We start from the raw sequence: 25,456 nt of genomic DNA on the forward strand, positions 1-25,456 counted from the left end.
GAGGGTGCGTTCCCACTATACGCGTCGCGTCACAACGCCGCGTCATGAGTTATCCAATCAAAACGTTTCATTTTATGACGTCATTTCCGACAAGATCTCGCGCTGATGGAGACATGGCCGGTATTCATAGTTATTTAAGACCGTCTTAAGTTCAATCTTAAGATGTCATGAACCAATCACAGAGCCGTATTAGCGTTTTAAGACATTACTTAAGACGATCTTGAAGACTATGAATACCGGCCAATAGGTATCCTTGTCTGTTGTTTCTGTTCCGTGGTCGGTACGGATACGGGACGGCTGTGTCTGAATCGACCTTAAAGCTGGCCACACACACTTTTTCATAACAGTAACAATAGGATTTCGACCAATCGCGTTGCTCGATTCGAAAACGTACGGCCGTACGTTCCCGAATCGAGTAACACGATTGGTCGAAATCCTACTGTTACTGTTACGAAAAAGTGTGTGTCCGGGCCCTAAAGGTGACTGATTGGTACTGATTGTAGACCGGGCCTTAAGTTCTTGACTGTGATTGGCTGATTTGTTTACTGCTTAAGTTTTTTTATGTGCCCGCGGGCTTTTAATATACTATATATCTTATACAAAATATATATATTTTATACAAAATTAACATATGCCGAATATTCTGTTTCTCGTGTTTCGATGAATGGGCTATTATCGCATATTTTTACATTATTTCATAGGCCTATATTAGCCGTATTAGCACATTGCATGAGACGATAATTCCTCTCTCAATAATATTTCAATCTGAGGAAGAAACGATTCTAAATGAAGAATATAGTAATGCGAGCTTTCGCGCAGTCGACTCTTTGCTCGCTTAATTCTTTATAATATAAAGATTTTTATATTATATATATATAAATTTTTTCGCGGGAGGCGTAGAATATAAAGATTTTTATATCATATATAAAAACTTTTTCGCAGGAGGCGCGAAATATAAAGATTTTTATATTATAGTAAAAATGTTTATATCATAAAGAAACAAGCGAGCGCGCAAAGAGCCGACTGCGCGAAGGTTCGCATTACTATTCTTCATTTTGAATCGTTTCTTCCTCAGATCGGAATATTATTATTGAGAGAGGGATTATCGTCTCACGCAATATGGATCCGCGAAACAAAGCGGAAGATATGCGATAATAGCGCATTCATCGAAATACAAGAAACGGAATATACATATATTCGACGTACGTTAATTCTGTATCACCAGGTATTGCCGTTGGCACGCGGGCGCTCGACTTTGTTTTTCGTACGACGCGTCGCGCGGTGTTTACAAAAGCGGTCGCCGCGCCGCGCCGCCCGCGCCTCAAGGCTCGCGTCGCGACGCCCACGCCCGCGCCCCCGCGGTTGCGGGGTTGCGCTATCATTCATATTCATGTTCCGATGCTCGAACCGACATGCGATAGGCAGCTAAGCGAGCGACTCTGCGACTCTGTGTTGTGTGCGCGTAGCGCTGTTACATCGCGATAGGTAATCACAATGATATCGCAGGTATCAGAGAAATGCAGACTCACAAATGTGGCCGAAGCCGGTGCCATGATCGTCGCGCAGCACTCGCCTCACGCGCTTTACGGAAAGTCGAGTCAGTAGATGAATACAGAATTAATGCCGTTTCGATCGTTCGCATTGATATATTGAATAATCTGACCGTCGCGTCTCTTTCGCATTTCGAGAACGCGGCATAATTATAATACGCGAATCGTCGGATCATTCTGGGATATTTTAATGTGACGGAATATACATATATTTGAATCGCGTGATTTAGAATAATATGAAGCACGCGATGATGTGTGGGTGCGTCGACCGTTTAATTGCATTCGTAATTGTAAAATTATCGCGGAATTTATGCACTCGAGCTGTGTCGCGGCGTGTCTCGAGCGTGTGTATCTTCGAACGGTTGTGCCTGGGGCCTTAAATATGTTATCGTCATAGGTAAATAATTAAGTAGTGCCGGCGCGGCGACGAGATCGTTGGCATGCGGGCGCTTCGTTTTTTGTTTTTGCGAACGCCGGAATTGTACGCCCGCGCGCCACGCGGTGTTCACAAAGACGGTCACGGTCGCCCGCGCCGCGGCGCGCCGCGGACGCCGCGCTATCATTCAGTCATTCATGTCCCGACGCTCCCAACTCCCGACGTCCCGACGCTGACGACGGCTGACGCTCGAACCGACGAGTAGCCGAGTGAGCGACTCCGTACGTAGCGCTATTTCATCGCGAAATGTGCCGTGATCCGTGATGAGTATCACGATGATATCGCAGGTACTAGAAAGATACAATATTAAATAATTCTCTCTTAATCGTCGGATTATCCCGTGTGCGCGACCGACTGATTTTCGTCGTTGGCGTCGCCGACTGCTCACGAACATGGCCGAAGCATGCCGAAGCGCGCTGGCCCTTGCGCGGCACATACCTCGCCCCTCGCGCGGCTACGGGAATCGGAGTGAGGTGGATACAGGATTAATGTACGCCGAATATAATAAGTTTATTGTGTTTCAGTGAATAATGGACTATTATCGCACACAGGATCGAGTGAGAAGACGATCGCAGTGCTGGACTAACGTTTGGTCGAGAATCGTCGCCCGTCGGATATCAACGTGAGATTTAACGTGAGTACAGAGTACGCGAATCGCGTGATTCAGAATAACGAGCTAGGCGTAGTGATGACATGTGTGATATATGTGTCGACCGTTTAACGTTTAACTGCATTCGCATCTCGCGGAATTTTACGCTGTATTTCGAGCTGTCTCGAGCGTATATTTTCGAACGGTTCGCTCGTTTCGTTTCAATTCGGCCTGCAACAGGCATTGCAGCGTTGACTCGACCGCGTTGTAGCCGGTATATGAAGTTAGCCGCGCTCAACGGGAAAAGTAGCTCGGTGAATCATCGTATTTAAATAATAGAAGCGCGTCGTAGAACGCAGATCGTTTCATCTCGGGAGTGTCTATAAAGTGTCACGATCGTATTATTACAGTTACTTCGTACTCGATCGCGAAATATTGGACAGCGGCTTCGTGAGTGTCCTGTGCAACGGAAGGAGGGGTGAGAGAAAGGAGAAGGAGACCTGACAATCTAACCCAGACGTTCTGAGAGGAGGAGGAGGCCTCGGGCAAGGCTCGGGCCACAGCGGAGCAACCCTGGGGTGAATATTATTTTTTATTTTAAAATTAATAGTTTTTTCCAATTCATTCGGGTCGTTTTATCTCAGATAAATTATAAATAATTAGAGAAAGTAAAGATTTTTCTTGAAAAATAGATAATTATATCGGTAAATATAATTGAAAAACAAATTAGACGCGTGTAAAAATTACTCTTTGAAACGTTGATTATTTTGAGCGTCTCTTTAATTCGAATCTTTCGTTTTTGTGTTACAGACTCATCGTAGCTACGGCGTGGCTGAATAACTCCGCTCGTTGCGCATCTGTTCGGTGAGTGACCTTAAAGAGATATTAAATTCACTTCAATGTGCAAATCTCGAAACCACAAGCAAATTATATTAAAATTGGTAAAATTTCAAAGTGCGATATATTTGAATTAATATATTATAGGAAATAATTATATCGCCCGTAATTATTGTGAAATATACTGTATCATGAAACAATAACTATCATTCTATACCGTTTTAATTGTAAAAAATCAAATTGAGTAAAATACTCTTTTTATATTTAATAAATTTGTATATAAAACGCTGTAAAGCATTAATAATTAATTTGAACATTGAACTTGAAATTAAAAATTATCTGAAATTATTAATGTCCTTTTGGTATTATAAATATAAAAGAACTAAAGTACACTCTTTCTAAATTATTTTTTAATAAATAATTGTTATGTTAATACGATTATAAATATTTAATTGCGCGAACTTAATAATTGTTTGTTATAATATTGAAGATATCTGAGATATAAGATCTAAGTGAATTGTAAGTTTACAAGACAAAATAGAAAACATGTGATATAGCCCACTCATGGAAGAATTAAAAAATAAAAAAAAATAGATTTTAATAACGTTTGCTTATTTCGTAATGTATATTGAATATTTCGTAATAGCGTAAAAGCTATAATAGGGCTATAATGCGTTTTTTATTTAAACTATAATTTATATACATATATTATCTACGTTAAATTTCTAACGAAAATATTAATTATTCCGCTATTATTAAATTATTCTGTTATTAATAATTAATGGTTAATGGTTTGTATTTAATATAAATCTGACTAAAGAATTTTTATTTTAAAACTTTAGTTCTTTTATTCATAATACCAAAAGGCCATTAATAATTTCAGATAATTTTTAATTTTAAGTTCAATGTTCAGATTTATTATTAATGCTTTACAGCGTTTTTATAAAAATGTATTAAATATAAACAGTGAAATATCGATGCTGAGCCAACGGTCAAATATTAACTCTTTATTTGCGAATTGACATTTACGTTTTTAACATTACGATTGGACGTTTACGTTTTCAATACTACCACAATTGTAAGTTATTTTTATTATTAAATTTATTATTAATTATTGATATATCATTGCAAAATTTGAGATTTAAATTTATCGCGCACATGCAATAATAGTAATAAAAAGTATCCTCAAAATAACTGTATTTCTTTTTTTGTGAAATGTTTTTCACGATGCGTTGAGTGTTTATTAATATTTCTAAATTATTTTTTATATGTTTCTATATTTCTAAATATTTCTAAATTATCCATTAAATATTTATTGAAAACAATTGTAAACACTACATTTTTTCTTTATCTGGAGCGTTATCATTGTCCCCAACGTCAATTTTATATACATATCTAATATATGAAACACATACAAAGAATAGAATATCTATATAGATTATTGGACTATTTTCGTGAACGTGAAAGTGGAAAAACGTATTTTTCCACTTTTGTTGTTAGTACATTCGTATCCTACTCTTCTCTTCTTCATATAACAATCTACCACGAACAATTGCGCTTCCGTTAACTTCACCCTTTTCATCAGTAGCCTCCCAGTGAAGTAGCCGGCTAATTGACGCTATTATCTGCGTCATTGTTACACCCTTCAGCCCACCTATCCAATCTGTGTTTTCTCGTTGACGAAGCCATTTCATTTCAAACTAAATACATGAGAATCCAATCTCCTCTCTGCAGCATAACGCGATAATTTGACTATATATATATATATTAGGGTGGTCATTTTGGAGTAACTTTTTTTTATATATATAGATTATATATATATATATATATATATATATATATATATATATATATATATATATATTAGAGTGTATCACGTGGGACTTATTCACAATTTTATAAAAATATTTTTATTATTGGATTCCTAACTTTAAGAATATAAAATTCTTTTATCTTTTTGGCACTCTTTGAAATTTACTCTTACTTTTTGTTTCTTCGTAACTTTACACTTTACAATTTTAAACTTTTAATGCTTTATGATCTGACAATCTTATGTTTTTTTTTTGTAGTTTATTTTTTTATAATTATAATCTTATAGTTTTGTGAATATAAAAATTTAAGATTTTTTTTAATCGTTTGTATTCTCGGATACTGATATACTCAAATCTTTGTATTTTCTGTTTTATCAAAAAATATATAAGTATTATTTGTGCGTACCATTTATTTAATCAAAATTTATGAAAATGTATCTACTATTCTCTCGATCAATGCAACAAAACGCAATGACGTGACACACACATGTTGCTATTTGCTCAACTGTCGGGCGCAGTGCTCTTCTTTGAATGCGTACGACAGTGCGTGCAATCTGCACGTCGCGTTGAGGCATGTTACGAAACATTTCACGATCGAGTCGTTAACTCGCTGTTACATCACGTTGTTTCGACTGGCACATGGATGAAGCAGTTTTTTTGCGACCACGTTTGGCAATACGCACCTAAGCGAAATATGTGCTGGATATAAAAAGCCGCGTCTATTTTTAAATTTTTCGAGGCTGGGGACGGGCGCGACGTGTTCACGGCACTATGGTGATAGCAATGTTGTATAGACTGGATATGTTTCGATATTTGATAACAAAATTAAAATGCATTGAAAATATTCGTCAGCATTCAATAAGTAAGAAAAAATCTTATATAACCTTGATTTTGAGTAAAACATTTGTTAAAAAGTTTTGTATAAATAAATAAGAGAGAGAGAGAGAGAGAGAGAGAGAGAGAGAGAGAGAGAGAGAGAAAAATGCGTATATACATCTTACATTTCCCAAAAATCAATTATTTCTATGCATCTTCAGTTTGCTATAGTTTGCTTATGTTCTCAGTTATTATTCGCATACTGTAACTATAGATTTTATTATTTTATCACTATGTATACACAGATTTTTATCTAATTAATACGTATTGAGTTTCAAAAGAATATTGATAGTTAATTAAGTAACTTTATATATCGATATCGGTATTAACATTTATTTGTATATTTTCGGTCAACATTGATCTCAAACCAATGTGCTTATCGGAGTGACATCACACATCGTTTCCTGTGTCTACAGATAACCCTGAAATTTAATATTAACACAATTGCTTGAACTACAACGGCAGTATATCCTTTCTGATTTGATCATTTTTACATCTAAAAAAAATATAGGCAAAATATGGCAACTAAAGTTTAAATAAATTATTAAATTATGTTTCTTATTTTAAATGTGGTGATAAATTACTATAATTCCAAAGTTATGGAAGAATCACACAACACACACACACACGCGCGCGCACACGACACGCACCTTGAAAGTGAATTAATATACCTATTCGAAACATACCATGAAAATGTGAAGACAATTCTATATTAATTTATTACAAAATCTTAATTGATGTTTGCACGTTAAATTTTTAACTTTTATACTTTACTAAGCAATAAAACAATCTTTTATATTCTTTAGGTTTGCACGTAAATTAAATAAAAAAAGATGTACATATATACGTATTAGAAATAAAGAAACCGTGTAATTACTTAAAAGCTTACATTCTATATTTCAACAGTTTTCGAGAGAGCGTAGAAAGTACTTTCCTCGCAATCGTTCGAGTTCTCTTAAGGGTATCGGATGGCGACAATCGAAAAGTCGTAATAGGTTAACCTGGTTTAATCACTGTAATGGCTACACTCGCGTATCACGAATCACGATACGCAAGAAGAAGACAAGAGCGATTAAACTTTACGGAATTACAGATCGATCGAAAGAAGTCTTGCGAGTCGAATGGAGTTATATAAGAGATTCGTCGATTATATAAGAGTTTATTTCTTAAAAACCTTCTCAGAATGCTTCCAATGAGAGATTCTGAAGAAACATTGGATCTCTCCAACAATCAGTTACTCTCCGATGTTGGATTAGTCAATATAAATCGCGTGTAATTAGTATATATTTCTCACTTACATTGTATATGCAATTAGTTATAGAATATTTTTGATATTTATGGCCTTAGTATACAATTATCAGCAATTTTTTTCAAATTATTAACGAGTACATTATATTTTTTAAATATCAAAATATAGAAATAGAAACAAGTAGAAATAACTTAAAAAAGAAGATCATATTTATGGAAAAGCCAACCTATATATATTGTATAATTGATATGCACAGTTAATGAGGATTAATTATAATCGAATAATAATGGCAGATTAATTATCCGTTATTATTTTTAAAATAAAGAAACATATATTTTACAAAAGAAAGATATATATCAATAATGTTTAGGGATGAAAATTTTTAATGAAAAGTTGTGATAACGAAGTGATAAGAAATATGGAACTGAAAATGATCGGATGTGTCTTTTGATATTGCGCTCGTTATTAAAGGAGTTTTTCATCAGTGATTCCGGCTTATCTCGCAGTCTCGAGACGAAAAGTTTAACGATATTCATACAAAAGCCAGACGATAACGCGTCGGACGAGGTTGAGAGCAGCGAGATCCGCAAATGAGCACTTTTTCCGCGCAATTCCAGCGGCGCGCCGTTATTTCCCGGAAAATAGAAAGAATAGACGGCGGCAACGAGAGGCGAACCAAGGTATGGAGACGTTAAGGGAAATATTCTCCCTTTCCTCTTCTGTTTCGCTTTACCTTTCTGGTGAGTTTGTTGAAATGCGACGAACCATGAAAGACGCTCGTCGTATCATCACGCTATGCTCCTATTGCACGCTCCCAGCAGAAATTGCGAATTCTTCTTTCTTTCCATTTTTCACAATCATACTAGTTTCATTGAGACACTCTTCTTCTATTCAAAAAGTTCGTCTTGTAACGTTGATATAAAGGAAATTTTATTTCTCATTGACTTAATGTTATTATCGTCCATTGAGCGCAAAATAGCGAATAACGAGATAAACGAGTTTTTATATTTCGAATATGCAAATAATGTTGATGGCTTCTCTTACATGAATAATCCCATAGATCATAAAAGAAGTTATAAAATTATTCGTCGTGACAGACAATGCTTATTGTAAGCGTAATAAGAAATAAATTATATATGGTGTAAATGTGCAACATATAATTATCATCATATTTCTTACCACTAAACAAAATATTTAGTGGACTGAAATATATTCTTTTTTAATTCACTAAAGACCAAATGTAGAGTGAAATATTTTTCCGATATTATTCATGCGTAATTAATGATATTAATTTGATAAAAAAGTCACGCGCGTGCAATCTTCCCGGAGTATTGTCTACGGTGTTATATTAATGTATTAATTTCGAAGAAAGTCAAGATACATGGCTGGTACAAATCAACTTTTCGCACAAGTGTTTCTCCAACAACGCGAATGCCTCCTTAAGACACGTTTCTTCTCTTGGGCAACGTCTCGCACAATTTTTCTCAGAGTTTTCCCGGTAGATTTAGAGACCCTTGTTACTCGTTGGACTGCCAGCCGCGTAGACGCGAGAAAGCCTAAAGTCCAAGTCGATCTTGGTTGGTATACTTTAAGTTCTAACGTAATCACTATAATGGATGTCGAAATGAATATAAACATTTCCATTTATCCTCTTTGGGAATTTAACGACATTGTTTGTGCCACTGCAGATATGGGGAATTCGCCACTTTGATTCCATTGTTTACCACCGACGAATAAGCGGAAAGTACATAGTGCAGAGTATTCGCTAAGTATCTTCTACGATGAGATTGCAATTAAGTTCAACAGAGATTAAAGTGGCAGGCGCGATGATCTGATAAGACAACATTACGAGAGGGTAACGGGTCTATGAAAGCGGGCTTAATTATAGTTCCGCTTCTTTCAATCGCCGCTGCGCTTTCCTACATTATTTTCTTTTTTTCTTTTTTGCCCGAAGAAATTAATTTATATTAAATAAGATAAAGAATCGATTTAATTGACTGTGTTGTATAAATTTATATAATATAAATTTGTTACATGTATTTAATAATCTGTGATATACGTACGCGTATCTCACCTGTATTAAATTAATTATTAAATAATAATTTTTTTGAGTGTTTCTTTCTTGAAACAATTGTTATTAATTTTCTCTAGCATACCTATACAAGTATAAGGACATCGAATAGTAACGGAACATTGATTATATATGTGAGCCAGTAAACGGGAAGATTAACGCGATGGTATATATATTATCTCCAGAAGCAATGGCCGTAGAGTAGATTTTTAAGTTATTTCGTGTCGCGAATCTCGATGCTCTCGCCGCGACGTAGGAACACGCTGCCGTACGCGCTTGGTCAGTTTATATTGTTACTTTTTATTTCTTTCCTTTCGGAGATACCGAATGGCTCGACCGGTGCTGAACGAACCTGTCGCCCATGGAAGTTGGAGAATGGGTTACAGGGGTGGATATATATGCGGGCTGGCGTTGTTCCAGCATGGCAAACATTTAAAACAAAACCTAGCGGGTGTTCTCAAGCTCTTGTACACAGGGTGCAGACGCGTAGGTAGATATTCATTATGATTTACTTCGTGAATTCAGGGATACAAAGGCGGGGGTATCGCCGTTTGCATTTCATTTTCAAATACACTCATATCCCAACGAATATTGTATCTCTTGACGAAGTATCTGATGGTTTTCTTGGCAAATAGAGATTACATGCTTTAGAAAAATTATACACTCTATCGCGCTTTTATCTGCATTAAATTATTCTTTTACAATAAAATGACATTATATCTATTAAAATATTATTTCAAAGATCACTTTTATCACATTGTTTGCTTCCGTTATATTCTCTAATATTCTGCAGGAATTTATAATGTGGTAACGCGTGTCAGTTCTTAATTAATTAATATTGAAAGCATGTATTTTTTAATTCAAAGTTTTAAATTCTATACTATTGTTCTATAATTACATAATTATATAATTTATAAGAGAGAAGAATAATTATTATTCTTTTATTATCTCGTTAGCTGTACGTAATAATAAAATTAAATTAAATAAAAAAAGAAGCAGTGATAAAAAGAAATTAAATATTTTATCTATTTATAAATATATTTAAAAAAAACTTGAGATGAAGGGAATAAACATATAAATGCAGATGTTGACTATCCTCGAATATCTCGAATATTTTGTAGCTGTGATTTGAATGCAGTGGGAGCAAATTCTGCCAAATTATTTTGCAAGCTTTAGACCAGTTTCACAGAGACTGTAGATTACACAGTTCGATGGCAATCATGCATAATTTTTTATAAATACGATTTACTGTCAGTAAATCAATCTGTTCTTTTATTGGAAGAAAAATTATTTTCTTCCAATATAATACAATTTCGACTGTAATTCTGTACTTGGTCTTTTCCAGTCTGGTATGTTCTAAATAAACTATGTTCATATCTAAGATTGGAGGTAAACTTATCTTGACGTTGGTAATTCGATGGAATACCAAAATAACTACTTTGCGCGGATACGTAGTTTAATTTTTGAAGAAGTTGGTCTCTTCTATTCGGCACAGCAATCGAATAAATCTTCGATCACGTAAATATTTAATTTTAATTTGGTAGGAGCAAATAATTGATTTGCGAATAGGTGTATCATTAAGTCATTATAAATAGTTATTTTAATCATTTCTAAAATATAACATTAACTGGGTAAAATAATTTAATTATATATATTGAACTTTGATATATATTGATTTATAACAAAAAGTGATAATTTGATATGCATATATCGATGTTTTGTACATGGACAAAAATATAATTATTAATTTATTTCATTTTTTAATAAATTTATTTACATAAAACATTTTTGTAAATTAACAAAAAAAATAAAATGTTCTTTAAATAACATGTACTCTTTTCTTTTAAATAAAAAAAAATACTTTTACTAACTACGGATTATAACGTATAAAATATAAAATAATATTGCAAACGTAAAATTCTTTACAGTATATTCCAACATTTCATTGATAAACGAACATGCGGTACTGCAATGCATGTGCGACGCTGATAACTTTTTTGATTTTCCGATTAATCGCTGTAGTTCGCGCAGCACCTTCTCTCGTTGCGTCCGGCACGAATTGAAAATACGCGAAAAGCCATCGACATCGAAAAACGCGATACATCCAATTAAAATCGTGTTTTACTATTACCGCGAGCGATGCAGCAGCGTCGATAGAGAGGCAGAAACAGAAAGAGAGAAATGAATCAATAAACGAACCAACCGATATAAGCAAATTAAGAGAGCGAAAGAGAGACAAAGACAGAGAGAGAGAGAGAGAGAGAGAGAAGGAGGGGATGCGTGTGTTTGTATGTAGAGGCTACATGTGTATGTGTAGAGGCAGTATATGAAAGCCGCTAGTAAAAAGCAATTACGCTTTGTCGTACCGTTCCAAAGCACGTCGTGAAACGTCATTTCCATCCCAGCCCCTCATTCCGGATACTGATCGTATTCCCGTCGGGGGTAATTACGTGGACGGGCGCAACGAATGGGGCGGAAAGTGGTGCACGCGGCCGATCAAGCGAGAGGGGTGACTGGAACGGCGCGGCGTTCCCAAAAAACAGCGTTCAATAATTGATACGGGAATTATGGCACATGCAGAGAAGTCCACTGTTTCGAGTGCATTTTGTAACGGGAAGCGAATGGACCGGTGATATATACGTGGGCTCGCTGGCCTACGGTAATTGAATGGCCTCGGTTGACGATAAACGAGGCCATTCCACCTCCGGCCACTAGTATAGAAGAATTATTTGTACTAGTTAATGGAAATGCCATTGCTTTAATCTTCACATCTTTGAAAAAATCGTTTATTATTTATAAAATAAATGTAAATGCATCTCTTAGAGAATATACCATTAAATTTTATTGTTTTGTTTGTTTTTGACTACAAATTTAGTCGTCTGTTTTTTAAATATAATAAAAATTATGGTTGTACACTCTAATTAAAAAAAAACGGCAAAATTTTTACCTAATAAATTCTCTGTAAAATTCTTTTCTATGAAGGAACAGCAGATTGAAGAATTATAGTTGTGCAAACCGGCTAGCAATTCGGCCAAGTACGATTCTGTGGAAGTCACAAGAGAAAATAAAGTGTTTCCACCGAATGCGAACTTCCAAAAAGATGTTATTCAACTATAAACTTTGTCTGATTGTATTGGTAAAAATATGCTATTTTTTCTTATCTTTCAATATTTTCTAGATATATTGTCTCAAACTAAATCATAAATCTATTTAATATTTTTTAAAAAACTTAGATATAGTAAATAAGAAAAAGGATTTAAAAATATACATTTTTATTTATGGTAAAAGAAAGATTTTAAATAGATTTAAAGATTGATATTAAAATAATGGTTTAAGCAGAAGAGATATGAAATTAATTAACCATGATACAGATCAATTACTTTATCCATAAAAATTTGCACAAGAAAATCATGATTTTAACTAAAAAGTTAAATTTTATCTCTAAATTGTCTTGATCTTCCTCGTTACGAGATTACTGCAGTAGTCTTTTCCAATTAACTGTTTTTCTCTTGAAATAATTACAAATTATTTGCCGACCGGGAAAAACGTCGGAATATCTGAGGAAGATCAGGAATCAAAGAAAGGATGTAATGACGCCTCAGCCTGGAAAGGTGGTTTGCAACGAAAACGAAGAGAAGTGAGTCTCTCCCAACGTTCCTTCTGCTCCGGGAGAAGATTGGTTCGAGAAACCCGAGTGGATGTCGGCCGTTGCCGATCTCCGAACGGAAATCGATGAATTAAGCATCCATCCTATCTTGCAGGTTTGAATGTTAGATCAGACGAGAGTAAGGTAGATTTACTGCTACCTCTTCATCGTACCTTTACGGAATCAGTTTAGACTCGGACAGACACGTCATTCGACGATTGAAGTAGATCGAATCACGTCTAAATTATGCGAATCAGTATTAAATCGAATGGAAAGTGATGAAAGCTTAATTTATCCTATTAATGCATTTTAACGATATTTTAACAGAGACTTATATATTTTATTTGCATTATTATGTTATAATTTTACACGGTAATTTTACGTTAATTGTGTTGCGTGTGATTCACGTTTCTTTATCTGAATATAATATCTTCGTAACAGACTAAAGAAATGGAAGATTAAAAAAGTGCAATTTGAGGTCAACGCTATAAATGAAAGCGTTTCATTTTAATCGCGTGGAAGCATAACAGTATCATAAACGTAGAAATCGTAGACGGTAGGGGGGAAGGGCTTAATTCGTAAGCTGCACTGAGAATAGACGCTGTGAGATTTTCGCAGGTCGTCTAATTTCTCGTTTGGATATACAGCTGCTGCCCTAAGTGTGGAAATAGACGTGAAGAGGAAACTTAAGAAATTTAAACTTAAGAAATTAAGGTTAGCTTAAAAAGAGCTAATTGTAAGTCTAAAATTGGGTCGTGAAAAAAACTTGTGTTAGTTTGAGCTATAGATATTTTACTTTTCTATTTGTGTCAAAACCTTCCTTCAAAAATTATGTTATGAAACGCGCGCTACTAGAAATGCAAAAAATCGTTATTCCAGAATCAGAGGAACGGAGTGATGTTCCGAAAATCAATTATAGCGTGTCAGCGTACGCGGCTTCTCACGTCGCTGCGCTTCGGTGACGATGGCATAGCGTTTCGTTAGGCTAATTCAATTGAAAGTTCACGGAGGCATGGCGAACTTTATGCAGCTTGGCGTAAAACTTGTCGGTCATTTCTTTCTCTCCGTCGAATACCACCATCAAGTTTTTAATTTTTACACCGAGCCACTTCGCCGTTTATGAAGGCAGTGCGGCGTCGCGTCAGTGGAAAAAGCGGCGACTTTCCGTGTCACAAACTCGACATTCTTGCGCGCGGCGAGTCTGCAATATTAACAAATTTGTCGCGGAAACTCGTCCCAAGCGTGTGATTCTTAAAGGATCAGCGGGTGCGACGAGAAGGCGGAGAACGCCCAGCTACTCTTAGCGAAGTATAGCATCGGTGCCAGCAGGCGAGCTGAAACTTTTAACGCGCTTGGAACTTATCCGGTCGAGAAAACGCAACGGGACGACAGAAAGAAATTGTGTCTGTGCTATATTTCCAGCATTATTGAAATATATGATTTTAAAAGCCTCTTTTATTGATTTTATATCAAGAGACGGCGATAAAGTCTTGCGCCAAGAATACGTATAGATATACTATACATAATAGGAGAAACTTGAAAATTTGTTAAAATAAATTTTTCTCATTAAATATGACAAGTTACAAACAAATATTAGCTATTTTTGGGAGTGGTTTTACTCTAAATTCTTTATTTAGCATCAGAGTAGATCTTTAAAATGTTTTAAATTTTTAATTCAAACTTAATCAAAAAAATACAGAACAAATTAGATAACAGAACTGCATGAAGTATATAATTGTGGGTATATAGTAAAAAAGCACAAGTATTTTAATCTAATTGTAAAAAGTTTTATTAATATGTTTTTACGCAAATAAAGAATTCCTAAAACATTTTGTTTTAGGTTCGTGTTTTTTTAAATGCGCCAAAGTCCATTTCTGGCTTTACACGTGTGTATGACGCTAGCATGCTCTGGTATACACGACCCTTTGCATAGTACAGAAAGCGTGAACGGGATACAGGACAGAGCGGAATTGCTCCCGTCCACTGTACACGCGTTTCCGGAGCGATTGGAAGATCCCGTTCTCTCTGCGTTGGGAAAATTGATCGTGGTCGCGAGATTGCCCAATAAGATGAGATTGTAACGTCTGGCTACGTACGTGCAATTCGCCAAGTTACGAATGCACCGGCGGCGGTGGCTGCGGCTGCAATTCCCCGCGCGTTTCACGGTCCGGTCGGCACGTATATCGCACGCCTCTATTCCATCAGTGGGTTAAGCCGGTCCTTTGACCAAGGATCCGTTAATAGTTTCGATATATATCGTTGTTCGTTTTCCACCAACAGTAGAGGTACCGTGAAGATGACAATGTCGTGACAGCGCAATTTCGCAGTCGCGCAGAATCATTTTATAGATATTTCTCAATTTTTTATTTTATTCGTTGAATCTTGGTCAACAAACTAAATAGAACTTATTAATAAGTTTATTCTTCGTTGCAAATAAAACGTTGAAAGTTATTGAAATAATCGAAGTTTTGCGTTAAAATGCGGAATAATATATTTCAATTTTAAGAATATTTTGATAGTACAAATCGCAAAGAGTATAAGTGAAATTAAATATATCCAATGCGATATATAAATATGCATTCCAAATGTTAAACAGTAGAAATTTTAATAAACTTTTAATTTACGCAACTATTATGTGATCTCGAACATGTTCTAGTGTTTTTAGGCCGATATTCAAAGTCAGATCTTATTTTAAGACCGTCTCAAGTAATGCCTTAAGATGCTAATACGGCTCTGTGATTGGTTTTCATAACATCTTAAGATCGTATATTTAAGACAGTCTTAAATATAAGATCCGACTATGAATACCGGCCTTATTGTCAATTACAAATGCTATTGGAGCGATAACAAACATTTCTTTACTATAGTTGTGACCTTTTTCTGTTTTTTTGTCGGTTGTTTAGACATGCTCTCATTACATATGCAGTGTTTATACATTCTCTTGAGTTTCGAGCAATAATAGAAGTTGCATTGGTGTGTATCAACCGACAAATGGTTTAATTGCGATGTATTGGCATCGAGACGTTCTAATAAGTAAACTTGCCAGTATTGGTTTTAACTGTAACTAACAACAATACAATGGTCCTTTTATAAAATTTTTTTGTCAAATGGTAAATTTTTTATATAGCAAGGTTTTTAAATTTATTTATTCTACAGTAAAAACTTGTTGAAAAAAATATACATTTAAAAAAAATAATACAGGGATACCCACAGTAACAGTTTTATAAAAATTTAAATGTGTAAAAGTAAAAAAGAGTAGTTTAAATAAAAAGCATTACTTTTCAATAACATTCTAAATTATTGAACAAAAATAAAATAAAATTATAACTTTATTTTAAATAAAAGATAAGAACTGTTCTGAGACAAAAAAAAAAGAAGATAATAAAGAAAGCTATGTGAGAAGATTAATGGTTAAAATACGAGCAGAATAAGGATGTTAGTTTAAAATTTTTATTTTTTGTGTATTTAATTATTGTTATGTCATGTAATTTTAGTTTAGATATATGTCTTCTCTTTATCTTTATTAATTTTTATTTTTAACTTTTTTATCCATTTTTGTATCTAAATTATTGTTACTGAAGAAGATTAAGTACAGTCAGAACATTCTATATTTTTACTCAATTATTGAAAATAGATAAAAAAAGATATCACTTTAAAACTAACATTCTTATTCTGCTCGTATTTGGCCGTTGACCTTTTCACATAGTTTTGCTTAAAATGAGCGTGACTCTCCTATTATTTTGTCTAATATAAAGTGTAGGAAATAGACCGGATATTTTATATAGATACAAGTATCATGCATATAATAAAATTAGAGGCTTATTTTTACGAAATTTTAACATTTATGTTATTAGCATTTATTTAAATATAATTATCGTTTTATGATTGTGACACATAGTAAACAGATTTCTAATCCGAGATATAATTGATAGCATTAAAATTAATAATATGTCAGATAATATCAGCTGATGTGCTTCGGAACCATAATGAGAATTAAGCGTTAGTATACGCATTTGGATTGGAAACATTCAAAATTTCATTGTCTCTACGTTAAGCTGTGGTTTATAGATCGATGAGCCAACCGGCGAATTTGATGGAATTTGATGGACATTCGAACGATAAACTTGTAATTTGATCAGACACACTTTAATCCCACTGCTTCTCTCTTTTTCTCTCATCCTCTTTACTTTTACATGTATAGCTTCAGAAGTCCACGTTTGGACCGTTACATGAGAAGATTCGTGCACACATTTGCGTAACGAGTAATCATGGAAATTGCATTTCCATGCAACCATCAATGAATACCTTAATTGACTATATTTGAAATACAGGCATTTCAAAAATAGAACAAAAGATGGAAATACATTTTAACTTATCTTTTTGTTAGTAAAAAACTTTAATCCCTGAATTTAATTTTTCAATACTGTCTTAAATAATAAAAATGAAATAATAAGAAAAAAAGATTGAACAATGTTGTTGAAGGAATAATACCAAATTTAATTACAGATTCACGTCTCGATAAGCCGTTTTTTTATTCTGTCAGATAATAAAACATTTTGTGATTACATGTGATTAAAACATTTTACTTTTTTTATTATACTTAATTCAGTTATTGCTGTTTTATACATGTACAAGAATATTTTTTATATTAATAATTCTTTAGATTTATTTCCGTTGCTTTTTTTCTCGATAATCTTTCTTATATACAAGAATGCCTGTTGAAGCGAGTCGTTTGGAGTGGAATAACGAGCGTAATATGGGCTACAGAAAATTTTGTTCTCATTTTATTCTTTTACAGGCAGCATTTTGGTTTTAAAGTGGAAAATTTCACTTTGCGTACAAAGATACTATTGCGAGAGATGGAATACTTGTAAGATTTATTTCGTTTGTAGACTTTTTATTTTAAGAACAATAAACTTGCAGCCAATAAAATTGTTGAAGTAGCGTCATCGCGTTTGCATTTCTCCGTCAACGATGTACAATAGAAAAAAAAACAATGTTTTATTAATTACAATATTTGATTCGGGAGGCTTGTTAACGTCGATATGCATTTCGACTCGTTCTCTTTCTCTTTCTGCTGTTTCCATCGCGAGGATTTGCAGAGAATACCAATTAGCTGTGTAAATCTTCATATTTTCCGGTGTACCGAGAATCATGCTTTAAACTTCTAGCAATTAGAGAACCAATTAAAAACAGTAATATGGTCTCATAGCAGTTGCATACACGTACGTGCACATGCGTGATATGCTCACGCAAATTGAAAAGTAACTTTACTCGTAAAATTTTAAATTATAACTTGAATTTTGACTTAATTTAAATAGATATATTTTTTATAAATTTTTAGGCAGCTAATAAATGCAAATTATAAACACAGATTAAATATATAAATTTTATGTAAGAATTAACGAGAGAGATTGAGATGGCTATTCTTTCTTTCTCTCTTTTCCTCATTTTTTTTTTATTTATATACATGAAATTATATACTAAATGATAGAGAATAAGTAAAGAAAAATAATTGTTTTTTTTATACTGTTGTTACTATTATATTTAATTTTTATTTCCGGACTGTTTCAAAATATTTTTGGTTTGCACATAAAAAACAACTTATATCTTTTATTTTTAAGAGTCTTTTTAGAGACTTTGAGAAATGTTACATTTATCATTTCCGATTCATTAACTATTGCAATATTGCGTAGATATTCGGGGGATTATATGTTTCACGCGTAAAGCAAGTAATCTACTAATTACGAACGGTATTAATTAGTAGAATGTGCTATTATCGGAAAACATATTCCGCGTTTAAGCAGATTAACATTGATTGTCGATATTAAACACGGCGAATCAATTTACAAACGGATTATGTATAGAACGTATAATCGACGTATCGCTTACTTGAGGTTATTTATGATGGAAAAGTAGATAGAGTAAAATTGCATTGGATTGATAATTACAGTAAATTTGAAAATCGTGAACTTTATACGAAAATGTGTTAAAAAATCGTGTTATTCTCGCACTAAGATGCTAACCTTACGTTCATATAATAAACTTATCACAATTCTAATTATTAAAACGGTTTTTGACCTTTTTTTATATGTTTTTAAATTATGCAATTATCCTTTCGTTAATGAGAGTATAATACCATTTAATGAGCAGCATAAACTATTAGAGAAATTATACAATACTGGATATGGATATTTCAGAAGCAAAGCACATTAATATAAAATTATTACATCTTTTATATTTTTAAGAGCTGAATTAAATAAAAAATTTATCTATCACATTTATATTATATTTATCGTTATCTAATTAATTTGTGAAATTAAATGTGTAATCAAGAAATATATAAATAATGCAACTCTTTGAGTTATATATCATGATTTATATTCTTGAATTATCTCATACATTTTAAATCGATATATTATATATTTCTGAACGAAATGAGTCATAAAATATCCAACTTTACTTTAAAAAACAGATTTACGGCTTGAGAGAAAGGTTGTAATTTATTTATTTTTGACAACAGAGTTAATGCCATAGAGATATAAGACTAGAGTGCGCGAGTCATATGCTAGCACGTAAGAGGCTGTGATGTAGGAATAGAAAAAGAACGCTGCAGTTATGGGCTCCCTTTGTCAGACAAAGACAGAAGGGGCCCATACTGCAGCTTTTTCTTTCTATTCCTATCGCGAAAAGATAGCTTTCTCTTTCTATTCCTACATGGCTTTTTCAGCTCGCTTGCGGACTCTATTCTTATATCTCTATAGTTAATGTATAAAGCGTAAATCATTTACTGATAACGATACATTAATTGCTCTTGCAATTGATGACTATTAATATATAAAATAAAATGAAACAAAATGTTTGCCGAGAAGCAGCAATAATAATAATTGTTACGTTGAAATACTCAATGCAAGTGATTTAAATTAGCAATACCTATTAGCAACACTTAATACTTTTACTTTTGTTATAACGACTTGGCAGTAAAATGCTGACTCGGGTCAACATTACTAAAACTCTCAATTACTTTAATATCTTCGATCTAGCTTGAGATGATCAAATTGCTCCTTGCCTGTCTATCGCGATAGGAGATCAGCTTTCGCTCTTTAGGATCATTTTTCATTGATCCGTGTTTCTTGCACCTTCACGAGGCGCCGGCGATCGTCTATACTCGCGGCAGCGATTGAAAGTAGCGACGTCATCCGAGGAAGCTTTCGAACTTTTGCGATGCGCTCGGCTTTCACCGCTACTCTCACCGTGTTGGAGCAAGAGAGGGAGATAAAGAGAGAGAAGGATAAGGAAACGGGGAGAGGAGACGTGAAAGCGATTAAAGATTTAATGATACTCGATCTCGTGATGCACACTCGACTTCCTGAACAAGGCAAACTGCGTAAGAGATATATAGAGAGGCAATATATGTACGCAATCTTTTGCCGTTATATTTCAATGCAGACGAAAGAAAACGAAAGGAATCGAAATCTAGGTTTCTATGTGCTGTTCCAAGTGTCTTTTTGTCGGTGTTGTATGTACCTACTTCTCCGCGCCGAAATAAATTTCTCTCTGAACTTTAAACATGCGTCACTTGCTGATGGGTAATTTATTGGGAGTTAAAGCAATAAAAACAATTTAAAATAATTTTATTGCTTAATTATTGTATAATATATGATTGCATTTTCCCAATTATTCATTCCTCAAATAAAAAGTTAAATAAGTAAACAGTATTTTTATTAGTTATTTAGTTAAGTGTCAGTAGCAGTATAACTTATATTTGTAATTCCGTTATAACTCGTCTAAATTAAATTGTATTTAATCCAAATCTTTTTTCTAGTAAAGCTTGACGAATATAAATTGTGCGCAACATATAAAAACGGTTAAGTAACGTTTAAAGTATTTTAACGGAAGATTGCGCGCGAACACTACCTATAGCGAATTTTTTTCTCCCAATTCGTGAAAACGTAGAAATGGATCAATGCGCGGTCGACATTTAAAAGATTTTTCCTTTTTCCGCTGAGCCGACGCGTGGAGAATATAAATCTCGAATTTTCCGGAATCTCGTCCGGGGGGGCTTAAAGCTTTCAATGCTCTCGATAATTCCGCAGCGAAATCGAGTCTCCACGTCAAACGTTGTGGATTAGCGCACTCATCGGGTATATCCTGTCCCGTTTCGACTGGCGGCGATAGCACGAAATCTGCAGAAATTTTTGTCCCTCCGCTGAAGCGTCGGGAAGGTCAATATTGTCGGAAGAAAATTGGCCACGTGGCACACAGTGCTCTTTCTGGGTACAGGCACGTATTCTGGGAGAGATCGGCGATACCGGTGTTCCGTGAAATTATACGGAAAAAATTTAAATTACTATGACGCGGATCAGTAAATTTTTTCACATTCGCGCGCAGTGCTTCAAATGTAAAAGAAACTTTAGTTTTTTATTTTGATTATTATTTTCAATCAAAACAGACAAGATAATATAATATATACAGTAAACAAAAATAAACATCTTTTATTGTAATTTTATTATCTATACTATTTTTTAAAAGAATATTTTTTAATAAATTAACTCCAGTTTTTTTTGCGTAACATCTTAAATGTCGATGACATAATAGCTGTTGACTTCTATGCGTTTTAAAATAAAAAAATTTATTGAGTTAAATTTTTAAAACAAAAATTTAATAATGAACTCTTATTTCTCGGTTGCCTTCATTTAATCGCGTCACTTAGCACAATGCTAGTTTGCAGCATTACTATTCTATCTTTTTCACCTCATTCATTTGGACGCCATTTAAGACAATAGTCGAACGTAAGCTTCGCAAACGGATTTTGCCTACGTGTTCTTTTGACCTAACAGGCACTGACAATCGGAAAACAGAATCTGCCTGAAGCGACTAATTACGTACATAAATTGGCGAACTTCGTTTACGGCGCAACCCAACAATTCACGTATACAGGCAACGTTAAGATAATGCTGCGTTAACAACAAGTATTTATCGATGTGCAGGTTTAATGACCCGGCAAACGCGGTTGGCATATAATCGAATGTTGTGTGAAATGGAAGAGTGAGTTACATATTAAACACACTGATTACACTTTCCATGCGCGTGAAAGCATGAAACCCTAATTGCGGAACATACTGATAAAAACAGAAGGTTGTCCAATCCATAAATCTTCGTTGTTCGAACATTCTTATTAATATCAAATTGAATATGTCTTTTACGACGGTCGTATTTCTACTTTACGATAGGTACTTGTTGTAGGAGAAAAGATCATTTTTTATTTAAATGACACTGTGCTAAATACATCTTGAAGCTTTGTGTCGTCAAAAATGCATTTTGTTAATATGATAACAAGAAAACTAACTTTTATGACATGCTAAACACGGCAAAATAAAAACTAAGATGATTTTCCAAGTATGTACATATATGTATTATTTTATATACATATAATATAAAAAATGCAATTGCAGAAAATATTAACTAATTAACGTTTTAATGTATGGTGTTTATTCTCAACTCTTGTCTCTTTTTTAACCTATAATTTAGCACAATTTGTATGTGCATTTTGTGAATAGTCGCTGTCTGTCTACAGTTCACTGACATTTGAAAGTATCAGACAGGAAAATCTTATTGTTTCATGCAGATACGTGTGACTACGTGAGAGATTCTCATGGCGCCTTGAACAAGGATGTGTGACTAGTTGATAATTAATCCCTGCTGTACTGCTTACTATTGCAATTCTATTGTACATTGTTAAACATATCGCAGCCAAGTAAAGAACTAATGCGATTTATCCTTTCGCGTTTATCCACGATATGTGTATATACATATGTACATACATTGCATTGTAGAGACAAAGAAATTGACGACAAGACGTACAGTTTGACTTTGTCGTATGACTAGATTTCTTCGTATGTTTTAAACGCAGTTTTATTCTACGCTTTCACGCAAGTTCGTTAAAATGATTTTGTTGTCGCTAGAGATAGCTTAGTGGTTTCGCAAATGCAGAAAATTGCGTTTTCGTGTCTTCGGGTAGTACACCTAATATGATGCGCGAATAGCGCGCCGTAAAAGTTAAAGACTTGCATTCTCACTCTTTCTTAATGCCGCATTCAGTATAACAACCGTGCGATTTTTAATTCGTCTAATATGCATACCACTTTCGATATCATTGTAAGACGCATTTAATTATATACGATGAATCATCACTGATGATATAAATTATGATATAAGAAATACTCGTAGCAATAGATTGCATCATTTATGTAGTATTTCTGTGGAATGACTGATGTGAACGTTCAATCATAGTTTCTCTTGCTAACGTTTCGCTTTCACAATAAATACGACGCGGCTATTTTTTTAAATGACTGTCGCGTTGAGTCCGTTGAAAATTTGCATTTCATATCGCGCGTAAATATTTGCCTCGCTCCAGAGCGTGCATCCGGAGATATTATTTGCCCGAATAATATTTTAGAGCTGCTTTCGTGCGTTATCCGCAGCCACATAATTACCTTTTTCTGTTACCCCCTTCACAAGTGTTGATTACCCTCTACAATCATAAGGGCAGGAAGAAAAGCGAATAAAATTACAATGGAAAATGTATTTAATGCGGGAGCAATGACCAATTAATGAGCATTTCTCCCGATAAATCGTATTAACTTTTTACTTATTTCTACAAATATGTTTAATATCTTTCTACACACATTTTTATTATATAAAAAATTTTCTTTTATTATATATAAATTAAGTTACAACACACACACATGTGCTGACTTATGAAATATTTTTTTTAAAGCTCGAAAAGTCAAGAATTCTTAATTTTAAATTAGTATTAGAATTAATTTTTTAGATCGCTTTTTAAATATACATTTAAAAAAAAGAAGTACAAACATTTACTTATTGTTAGATTATTTTAGATATGGCGAGGTTACGAGGAAAATATTCCCCGAGTTTTAATACATTGCGATTAGATAGAGAACATAAAAAATAAATGATAACATATGCGAGGGAATACATGAATATATGCACGTGATGCCAGGTACTTGCAGAATAAATCGCGACGGGGACGTTTTATATATAGTCGTCGCTAATTAAATGCGTCAACTCTCTGCTCGATCGATCTCTTTTCGACAGACGTTAATTAATGAAATGTGATGCATACGAATATTAATTGACATGGCAGTCTGACGGCACGAAAAATACGATTATTTGTATAGTTTTCTATGACTTTTCACATCGCTCTTTTTATAGATACTGAAAAGAGCTTCGTCAAAGTTTGTTATCCATTTACATTCCTTGCGTATGTATAAGTATACGTAACTCTTCGGTTACTATGAAAATACTCATACGTCTGTAGCAATATTATAGCTAATCAAATCATGTTAATACTGATACTAATTATAGCATTTAATATTATTTTATCTAAAAATATTCAATTTTTGTATTATGCTTTTCCAAGATTTCGTGCGCATGTGTGTGTTTGTTCGTCGACTTATAATATAAATAATGCTGACTTCCATGCAGAAAGTTAATTAGAATTTTTTACGTACACAAAGAAAGCTGACTCAACGAGGTTCTTAAGCTTAAAATAACTTGACTGTAAAGTGGTTAATTAACTTCCTCTCTTTTAGCACTGAAGGACTTTATGTATAGGATGAAATGGAGGTATATGGTTACAGTTTATGATGTGATATAAAATACATGATATAATACACCCGCACGTGCGCACGCATTTTTCATGTACTCCATTTCAAGTACTCCATTTTTTATTTTAGACGTGTTTTTGTAATTTGTAAGATAATTTTTATATTTATATAAAAAGTTTGCACTACATGATTATATTTCTCTCTCTCTCTCTCTCTCTCTCATATATATATATTTTAATATTTACTTTTTGCAAACTTTGATTCGTAGAGATTTTGCGAACGCTTTTGCTTTATACATTTTTATATAAAAAAAAATTAATATAAAAGTTTGAGCAAAAGAGTCATCACGCGTTGCTATTTGTCATACGATTTCATTGTCGAAGAATCTTTCAGATCGGAGAAAGTTGACCTCAGCAAAACTTTCTCTGTGCGCATCGCAGGCACATTGCTGAAGCTTATAATCTACTTCCTATAAAACAAGTTTACAGCTATGTTTGTCGTTTTTCGGCTTTTATTTTATCGATTTAATAGCGAATTGAACATAAATCATTTCATGATACGAAAAGATAAGTGCAAAATGTAATAGCGATGCGAAATGCGAAAATTGCATTGAACTTTATGTTACGTGCAATCTGCATATATCTTTCGCGGGCTTTCATTATGTACACGTGAACGTCCGAAATTTTCATAAAGAGGCCATTTTCCGAGCTTTTGATGTTCCATGACAGAGCAATGTTAAACATTAACATGAGAGAAAATTG

The 25,456-nt window shown here is 33.8% G+C and overlaps 1 long non-coding RNA gene across 1 annotated transcript; it reads left to right on the forward strand.

The window, feature by feature from the left end:
- Nucleotides 1-2,134: 2,134 nt before the first annotated feature.
- On the forward strand, nt 2,135-3,454 carry LOC139810549 (uncharacterized). The gene is made up of 4 exons (XR_011731428.1): nt 2,135-2,273; nt 2,511-2,620; nt 2,986-3,153; nt 3,386-3,454. It is a non-coding gene; the product is annotated as an uncharacterized lncRNA (long non-coding RNA).
- The last annotated feature ends 22,002 nt before the right edge of the window (nt 3,455-25,456 follow it).

This window comes from Temnothorax longispinosus, chromosome 3 (assembly GCF_030848805.1).
Source record: "Temnothorax longispinosus isolate EJ_2023e chromosome 3, Tlon_JGU_v1, whole genome shotgun sequence".
NCBI classification, from domain to species: domain Eukaryota; kingdom Metazoa; phylum Arthropoda; class Insecta; order Hymenoptera; family Formicidae; genus Temnothorax; species Temnothorax longispinosus.